Source organism: Lissotriton vulgaris, chromosome 5, assembly GCF_964263255.1.
Source record: "Lissotriton vulgaris chromosome 5, aLisVul1.2, whole genome shotgun sequence".
Lineage (NCBI taxonomy): Eukaryota > Metazoa > Chordata > Amphibia > Caudata > Salamandridae > Lissotriton > Lissotriton vulgaris.
This window is the reverse complement of record NC_141693.1, coordinates 1565184578-1565194411: the sequence shown is the minus strand read 5'-3', so window position 1 is coordinate 1565194411 and position 9834 is coordinate 1565184578. Positions and strand designations below refer to the sequence as shown.

At 48.8% G+C, this 9834-nt stretch overlaps 1 non-coding gene across 1 annotated transcript; it reads left to right on the top strand.

The window, feature by feature from the left end:
• The first annotated feature begins 7537 nt into the window (after positions 1–7537).
• Positions 7538–7610, top strand: TRNAR-ACG (transfer RNA arginine (anticodon ACG)). Its single transcript has one exon. It is a non-coding gene; the product is annotated as a tRNA-Arg (tRNA).
• Positions 7611–9834: the final 2224 nt, after the last annotated feature.

Sequence of the window (9834 nt, the reverse complement as noted above, 5' to 3'; positions counted from 1 at the left end):
AGGCCATTTTGGATTTTGAATACTTGGCGCCGCGACCGTTACAGGGCGGTCAGGTGCAGGTTGTGTCTGATGTTGTCGCTCCCCAGAGCGTTATCCGACAGACAGTTTCTTCGGCTCCTGTGGTGGTTGAATCGGATATGGTGGGTGCTCCTTCTATTTTACAGCCTTTAGCGTTGTTGTCTGGTCCTGTTATTACTGAGAGTTCTGGTTTGGTAGTGAGTGGTACGGCGGATAGGGACCAAACTAGCCCTTTGTTGTTTTCCCCTGCGGTTTCTACTAGGGGGGAAGCGGTTTCTTTTGGTAGTGGTTCTTTGGGCGAGGGGGAATGGGCGCAGATGGGGATTTTGGAGGGAGCTGGGCGTGGGGATGGGTCGTTTCATGTTGGGGATTCTTCTGGCGTGGGTCTTCCTGCAGCGAGGTTCCGTTCGTTAAGGGTTTTGGAGGGTTTACCTTCTTGGGGGGAAGGGCGTGGAGATGCCTCTTTTCAGCGGGGTTGTGGTGAGGGTGGTTCTTTTCATAGGTTGTCGGGTGATTTTCAGTTTACTGGATTGCATGTTGATAGGAGGGTTGGAGCGAGGGGTTCCTTGGAGGAATCTAGGGTTCAGGATTCGACAGCTCAGGGCCCCGCGTCAGAGTTTATACAGTCATTGTTGGATCTTAGTTCTGAGGAAGAAGTATGCGAGCCGTCTCCTCCTAGGTTGAGTGCTGCTTTGAAAAGGAAAGGCGCAGGTGGTTCTGTGGTTTTTACAGAAGCTGGGCAAGGTTTTGGTGGTAGAGTAGGTGGTTTGTCTCCAGTTCCTGGTGTTGTGTTTAGTAAGGGACCCGGCACACCAGTCCGGCCTTTTTCGTTACAGGTTGGAGTTCGCACGGGAGCAGCAGACTTGGCAGGGCGGCAGGCAGCCCAATCACACCGAGGAGAAGTGCGGGTGGAGCCTGGCGCGGCACGTCCCATACCAAAGAGGGATCCCGTCGTGGCCATCCCACGCAGGTTCAGCACGACCTCGATGGCCCCAACGAGGGATTTCGGCATAGGCGGTGTAAGCAGGTCAAGCGCGACCTTACCGGCCTCAACGAAGGAGCCCAGCGCCTTTCATGAGAGCGGGTCATGCACGACCTCTCTTGTGCCCCGTGGTTTTCATAATACTGCATTAAATTTTACAGGAGACCAGGAGGTTGTAAGTGGTAATAGCGGAGGAGCGTACCGGCGAGTGCAGTCGGCCTCCCCGCCCAGGTCAAGTGTGAGGGCTCATAAGGCCCATGGTCGTTCGAAAACGGTTGAAACAGTTCTGAATACAGTGGTTGTACCTACTCCTTCCCAGTTGGAAGAATCATTAATTTTGGATTATGACGAGGACAGCCCTGAGGAGGGCGAGGTGCGGGAAGTGGTGTCCGGGGGGGGCATTCTAATGTCTCTCACAATTTGTTGCAGCAACCGGTGGTGCGGAATCGTGCAGAATCGTCAAGGCCACGAGTGCTCGGCCCCTCTGTGAGGGCTCCTCGGAGGGCGGACGATGGTTCTCGTACGGAGTGGAGGACAGAATCCAGTCAGCCTCCTTTATTACACCCAGGTGAGACTGTGGTACATTCTGTGCGACCAAAAATGGTCTCTATTGGTATTGGTGTGGACTTAGTCTCTAGTGAAAGTGATGGTAAACTATACAAAGGTCGTGTGGTTAAAGACCAAGGTGTCGGCACAAACGGTGACGATATAAGTACAAGCTCTAAAGTGGATAGTGGCACTTCCACTGTTGGTTTGGGCACTTCTAAAAATGTGTTACACAGTAAAGAGCTAAAAATTAAAAAGTTGCCGTATATGGGGGTTACCAAGCCCTTGGGGGCTCATTTAATGCTCAGCACAAAAGAACGTATTTGGAATGGTGAGTATGTGGAACTGATGAAATTGTTACATAGGGAGGTTCGGGCCAAGGAAGGCTCTAAGGAGGAAGAGTATGAACTGGCTAAGCGCCCTAAAGTTCCGTTAAATATTGAGAATTGGACGGCGGCCTTTTTAATATATGCCAGCGTCTATTGTGAGAAGTTTCCTGAGCGTTGCGTATCATTATTCAAGTATATGGATGTCATTCGAAAGGCTCAGATTACAAGAAATGATTTCGCATGGGCTCAGTATGATGAGGAGTTTAGGGCGCGCATGGCTTGGGACCCAGAGGCGAAATGGGGGGAGTTGGACACTGACCTTTGGCAGCAAACCATGGGTTCGTCTGCTAGTGGTAGAACTATTTTCACAGCTAGCGGTTTTCCTTTAGTTTATCGCCCCTTTCAAGCTCGTCCCACCCGGGGAGGGGTGGGAGCCAGTTCTACAACGCAGTCAACTACAGGCACGTGCTGGGATTTTAACAAGGGGGTGTGTAACAGAGAATTCTGTAAGTTCCGGCACGAATGTTCCCAATGTGGCAGGAAAAATCATCCTTTGTCCAGATGTTGGGGTCCCAGGCCTTCCGGAGGTCCACAAGGTTCACAGCAGGGTACAGGAACTTATGTCGCGCCACAGCAACCCCCAGCTCCCAGGGGAGGGAAGTCATCAGCCGGTGCTGGGCCCAAAGGCTCGTACACCGGTTAATGTCATTAACTTGGCTGCCGCTTTGCGGGACTATGTGCCCGCGAGGCTGCGGTCCTCTTTGTTATCTGGTTTCCAATTTGGTTTTTGGTTAGGTTATGAGGGACCTCGTTTGAGACGTTGGTCAAAAAATTTGAAGTCGGCAAGCGAACATCCTGCTATTGTGCAAGCAAAGTTAGACAAGGAAGTGAGTGAGGGTAGGATGGCAGGTCTTTTTGATGATTGGCCTTTGGTGAATTTGATTGTGTCCCCTATTGGAGTGGTGCCCAAGAAGGAGCCTGGACAGTTTCGGCTCATCCAGCATTTGTCCTGGCCAGAGGGTGAGTCTGTGAATGATTTTATTGACAATGACGCTGCCTCTGTGTCTTACTCTTCTGTTGATGTGGCTATGCAACTGGTTGTAACGGCAGGCCCTGCTGCTTTCATGGCAAAATGCGATATTAAATCTGCATTTCGACTGCTTCCAGTCCATCCTGAAGACTGGAGTCTTCTGGGCATCCATTTCCTTGGTAAATGGTACGTGGACAAAGCACTGCCAATGGGTTGCTCTATGTCATGTGCATTGTTTGAAACCTTTAGTACGTTTCTGCAATGGTTTTTTACCCAACGAAGTGGACATGAGTTGGTCACGCACTACTTGGATGACTTCTTCTTTGTGGGGGCAGCAAATTCATTGGACTGCTATAATGCTCTCACAACATTTCAGTCCTTGATGAGTCATTTGGGTGTACCATTGGCTCCCGAAAAGACCATGGGTCCTTGCGCGACCATGTCTTTTTTGGGAATTGAACTTGACTCGCATTTGATGCAAGCTCGTCTTCCTATTGAAAAGAAACAGAAAATGCTGGATTTGGTGGGAGCAATGTTGGGAAAGGAAAAAGTGTTGGTAAAGGAGATTCAAGTTCTGCTGGGGCACCTTAACTTTGCTTGCAGGGTGGTCAGGGCGGGCAGGACTTTCTGTAGGAGGTTGGGTAGAGCTCTGTCTGGTCATTACCTACCACATCATTGGGTGAGGCTGTCAGCGGGGGTCAAGGAGGACCTGCGTATGTGGATTTTCTTTTTACATTCCTTCAACGGTGTGCCCCTATGTCGTGAGGTGGACTGGTGTTGGGAGGTGCAGATATTTTCTGATGCAGCAGGCAGTGAGGGTTTTGGACTGTACTGGCAGGGCAAATGGTGTGCTCAGCAGTGGCCGGAACACTGGAAGAACGGAGGCAGGAGTATTGCCTTTTTGGAATTGTTCCCTGTCGTGGTGGCCGTTACGTTGTGGGGTCAGGATTTGTCCCACAAAAAGGTGCTTTTTCGCATTGACAATATGGCTGTGGTTCAAGTGATTAATAAACAGTCGGCCAGGGACCCTCAGATCTTAAAACTCCTTAGAGTGTTTGTGTTGGGATGTCTGAAATATGATATTTGCTTTCGGGCCCTGCATGTTCCTGGCGTGGACAATGACATTGCGGATGCTTTGTCTCGTTCACAGTGGGAGAGATTCCGTGGGCTTGCTTTGGAGGCAGACGAGGAGCCGACTCCCATGCCGGACCATCTGTGGACGGTAGGCAACACAGGGTTATTCAATTGGTTCTAGGCTCCCTGGCCCCTTCCACTAAATTGGCGTATGAGCTAGCCTGGAACGAGTTTTTGGCGTCGGGTGCCTGTAAGAGAGAGTTGGCTTGGCAAAGGTCTGAAGATGTTGTTCAGTTTATTTTGCGTCTCATGGAGAGGGATTTATCCAGAGTTACCATTGCTGGCAAGCTGGCAGGTGTTTCATTTATGGGTAAGCTGTTGTGGGGATATGCCCCGTCGGCTGGGGAGTTGGGTAGGAGAATGTTAGAAGGGTGGTCTCGGGAGCGGGGCGGTGTTCGAACCCTTCGGTCCCCTTTATCGTGGCAAAAACTGTTCCACGTGATTTCTGTACTGCCTGTTGTATGTACTGATCGAGTAGAGGCTTGTTTGTTTACCACTTTGATGGTATGGATGTTTTTTGGTGCGTTCCGGGTGTCTGAGCTGCTGGGAAATAAAACTGCTCGAGGTCTTCTGTGGGGGGACGTTCAGTTGTCGGTTAGGGGAGTCCATGTTTGGCTCTCTCATTCGAAAACGGATCAGAGAAGTTCTGGCAAAGGGGTTTGGTTGGAGACGGTTTCCCCTCCGGAGACGTGCCCTTTACGCTGGGCCCATTGCTGGAAAGAATTGTCGGGTGGGGTTTTGGATCACCCGGTTTTTCATCATATGAATGGTTCCTTGGTGTCTAACTATCAATTGCGCATTGCCACAGAGGCTTTTAATAGGGGTTGGTCGAGGGAAGATATCATGGGCCTGGGGCGCTGGACTTCAAACTGCTTTCAGCGCTATGTCAGGAGCGATTCTAGTGGAGTGCATGCGTCCTCTTCTGTTTTGCCTGTCTGATACTGTTTTCTTTTTCAGGTTCCGTGGCTGGGCCTCGCGCTGCTTTTCTAACGGTGTGGATCGTGGGCCATTCGTTCGTTAAACGGGCGCAAGTTCAAGCTCGACAAAGTTATTTTGGAACATTGTTAGGTTTTAATGATCGCTTATTTAACATTGTGTGGGAAGGTAAAGGGGGCATGTTGTGGAAATAATTAATTCCTGCTCTCAATTCCTGGATGGTGGGTGGGGTTTGTCCTGATGTGCTGGTTCTCCACCTGGGTGAAAACGATTTGGGTTCAGTGAAGGGTGTCGTCCTTCTCCGGGCAATGAAGAAAGATCTGTCTTTGATACATAAGCAGTGGTCTGGGTGTCATGTTTTGTGGACAGAGTTGGTCCCCAGGAGGGTTTGGAGGAACGCTGTGAAGCCGAAGGCGGTCGATAAATCCCGCAGAAAGCTTAACTTGGAAGTTTCTAGGTTCTGTAGAGACCTGGGTTTTGGGCGCAACGTCCACAGCGATATTAAGTATGATGCGGTTGAATTTTTTAGAGGTGATGGTGTTCATTTGTCCCGGATGGGGATGGATTTGTACCTTCTAGAGCTGCGTGAGGTCTTGTCTCGCTGTTTGTCGGTTCAGCATTTTGTAGGTGAATAGTGCGGTGGTTAGTTGTTTGGCTGTTTTTCTTTTTCCCCCCTCCTCTCCCTGGCTTCCCCCCCCCGTTTGTGCTTGTGGGTGGGGGGCAGAAAGGTGGGGTTCTATCCCTACTCGGTCTTTCTCCCCACTGCTTTCTGGGTGGCGGTTTTTGCTGTAATTGTCAGTTTTGGGCCAGTTTTGGACCCGTTAGTTGTGAAGGGGGATTTTGTCGGGGGAAGTTTTATACAGATTGAGGTTGTGTTCAGAGGATATGGGTCTGGGGATATGGATCAGTTGGTTTATAATTGGGATTTGGTAATTAGGACTTTGGTAAGGTGATGTTATAATGTTATTGGGGTTTTGTATGGTTTATTATGTGTTTGGGTATGTACGGGTGGGGGCGGGTGTGATGGAGGGTGAGGGGTGGGGGCGGGGTTTGGGGATTTGAAATATAACAAACAAAATTGGTTATGGTTTTAGATTGTTAGGCTGTTGCCGAGGTTGTGGTATTTGTAAATGTGCACCTGTTCCAATAAAGCGGCCTTTTTCACACTCTATTGGTTGTCATGGTCTGCTCACTCTCCCCCACCCCTCTCTCCCAAGGGGGGCTTGGGGAGGGCAGGCTACCCCTGGGAGGTCTCCTCCCCCGGGCGGTTTGGGAGATCTGGGTGGGGCCTTCTTTCTAGCAGATTCCATTTGGGCTTCTTTTGGGCTATCTTTGGTTGGATTTGGAGCCCAGCCTATAAATGGGCGGGGCTCCCTTTCCCGGGCACCATTTTGGGCTTAGGTGACCTGGTGGCCGGTTGATTCATTAGCTAGTTTTTTGTCCCTCCCTTAATGTCTGGGCTCTTCTTTTCTGCTTTTCTTCCTGTTTTATTTATTTATTTGGCGGCTGATTGTAACAGGTGGGCATAGGGTTTTAGCTTTGTTTCTTTGTCGCTTGGGACAGGTGCGTGGCGGTTTTTGCTGTAATTGTCAGTTTTGGGCCAGTTTTGGACCCGTTAGTTGTGAAGGGGGATTTTGTCGGGGGAAGTTTTATACAGATTGAGGTTGTGTTCAGAGGATATGGGTCGGGGGATATGGATCAGTTGGTTTATAATTGGGATTTGGTAATTAGGACTTTGGTAAGGTGATGTTATAATGTTATTGGGGTTTTGTATGGTTTATTATGTGTTTGGGTATGTACGGGTGGGGGCGGGTGTGATGGAGGGTGAGGGGTGGGGGCGGGGTTTGGGGATTTGAAATATAACGAACAAAATTGGTTAAGGTTTTAGATTGTTAGGCTGTTGCCGAGGTTGTGGTATTTGTAAATGTGCACCTGTTCCAATAAAGCGGCCTTTTTCACACTCTATTGGTTGTCATGGTCTGCTCACTCTCCCACACCCCTCTCTCCCAATGGCTGTCACAGACGCAGCTGCTAGTGACTTTTTCCATTTAAACTGGTCAAAATAACGTGGCATCTGCAATACTAGTGCATGGCCACTGGCCACGGTTCTAGAAAAATAAATCACAAATGTGTTGTGTCTACGGAACATCGTTCTTTCCAGTTGCGATGTATAATGTGCGCAAACAGTTGTATTTCCCGCCACACCGCCCTCTGCACTTGCACTGCAGTGGAAAAGAACTAGTTAAATCGCGAGTTCTGACCAAATCGAAAAGACTTTGATCCAATCAGAGCAGGGAACAAAATATACAAAGTGACATCACTACTCTTTGCCCAAGAGAGCAGTGGCTGTTAAAGTTGTTGTGACTTTTATTGCCTGTACATTCGGTGAGTTCCTTAAGTGATCCCTTCATAGACCTGAGTATTTGACTCTTCACTACTTAATGTGAAAGAGCTATAATTTTCCCAGCTTATTCAACCTGTCTAGCGTGCACACTACCGACCATATCCCAGAGCGCATATGCACTGGTCTAGTACTCTGCCCCGTCGTGTACAGATAGCAGTGGGCCAGTGGCGCAATGGATAACGCGTCTGCCTACGGAGCAGAAGATTCCAGGTTCGACTCCTGGCTGGCTCGACTCGACGCACCAAAGTGCTCATTTCATCCCTTTGTTAAGAAGTGCAATTATTAATGACAACATGAAACTAGACGTCTGTTAAAAAGTTACTCCACTGTACTTTGACAAAATCGAGGATTTTTAATTAAAACATATAGAGGGAAATGGACACAAATTTCATTTTTTTATTTAATAGCGTAAAACAAAAGATGCATTCCCGGACGCTCTGTTTTAATTGTAAAGAAAAGAAAGGTTACAGTCGTCTTGACAAAGAACTTATTTTTTATGGGAAAATAAATTATTGTGACATACACATGTAGCGCACTATTATAGTTGAACCAAATCTAACCATCTCTTAGAGGAACACCTGGTGATCGGGGGGGGGGGGGGGGGGTGGGGGGGGGGTTGGGGGGGGTAGAGTGTGTGCTTTTCTTATTTTTTCTTGAAACATGACTAAGAAAGCTGTGTGTCAACGCATGCCCGAAGGCTGCTCCTTGATGCAATACATCGTGTGCTTTTATTTTATTTTATTTTATGTATGCGTTTTTATATAGCGCAGACTTTACCCGAAGGTATCAGAGCGCTTCACAATACTTCACAATAGGAACAGAACTGATACATGAGAACATTACAAGTGAACAAATTACAAAAGCAAACGTTACATTGCATGCGGCAAAAGTGGCAATCGTGAGCTAACAAAATACAAGAGGTAACAAACGGTGCATTACAGGAGGAAAAAGTGACACGTGTGCAGGTTACAAAAGCATATAAAGTAAACATAAAGGTATAATACTGCAATATATGGAGGACACTCAAACACAAGGAGCCTGTCCTTTGGGCCCGGGGACATGCTTTCCGCCGCCCCCCCCCCCCCCTGTTGTGTGATGCCTTGGCGAGCCCCCTGGAGGGGGAGAAGCGAGTAGTGCCCTGACGCTGGAGAGGCCCACCACGTGGCTACAGGGGCCCTGTCTGTCTTCCGGCTCCTTACCCCCAGCCTCACTGCGCACCCTGCCGGCCCCTGGCCTCTGGCAGTGTGCATCAGCTGTCGCTTGAAGACCCTGGTCCTTGCAGTGACGCTTCCCGCGCGGTGTTTAGTTTGGAAGACGATGATGATGAGGTGTACTTCGTGTCCTTCATTGGCAGAGATGGTGCGCAGAGTCTGCGCCACCAATGTGCGACGTACCGATCGCAGGATCCCCGGTACATGCTATGATCAACACTGGGGCATCCGTGAACGTCATGGACAGTATCCAATATGAACGTCTATCCCCTCGCCCACCTCTCTCTCCATCCAACGCTAAAATCTACACCTAGAAACAGTGTAGATTAGGCCCCACTCTGCGGCCTAGGTATTCCTACCCCCGGTGATACGGCACCACAGGGGGTACAAAGCTCGATGGGGGTACAGCACTCCTCGGAACACCGGTCAAGCACGAAAGTAGCCCACGTGCGTACATATCAGTGTGTGCTTCTGGCGTCAGTGGCCTAGTCATTACCAAAGCAAGTACCCAACCAATACTTACAGCGCCTGCTCCCTTCATTGTGTGACCACAGGCGCAAGGCCAACAGGATGCTTCCTGGCAGGCCACCTTATCTGAAAGACTGTAGAACTGATTTTGTTTGTTTATAGCATATAGTAGTTTGTTTGTAGTTGTAATGTAGTACTGTCTGCAAAATGTTATATATTGTTATATATAACGGAAGGAATTGTAAGATGTCAGGCTCCAGCCGCATTTCTGCAGTTAGAGGAGGCAAAGCCAAGAAGCCTTTCCACTCGAAGGCAGCATTCATCTCTGCAAAGCAGTAAAGTGTGCAGGGCTCTGAAGCTCCACAAACCTGTAGGCTGGCTTCAGAGCTGTGACTTGAAATGAGTTGATATTGTACTTAGCTCCTAGAACTGTGTGTTTTCTATTGCAGAGTGCACCGCTACATCCTTACTGTCTGTCACACCACCAACTTGTAGCACCTCACCTGTGATTTGGCTATTACCTGTTCTCTGAAGACTTCATACAGAGCGGGCCAGTGGCGCAATGGATAACACGTCTGCCTACGGAGCAGAAGATTCCAGGTTCGACTCCTGGCTGGCTCGATTTGTGGAGGTACCTTTTTTCAAACAATAATATAAACATTACAATGATCTATAAACATTATAAGAAACTACATCATGCCTGTTAGACCATGAAGTTCCGTCCTGTCTGGTTTTATAATAAACTGACCTGTAAATTTCGTTACATAAACAGCTAC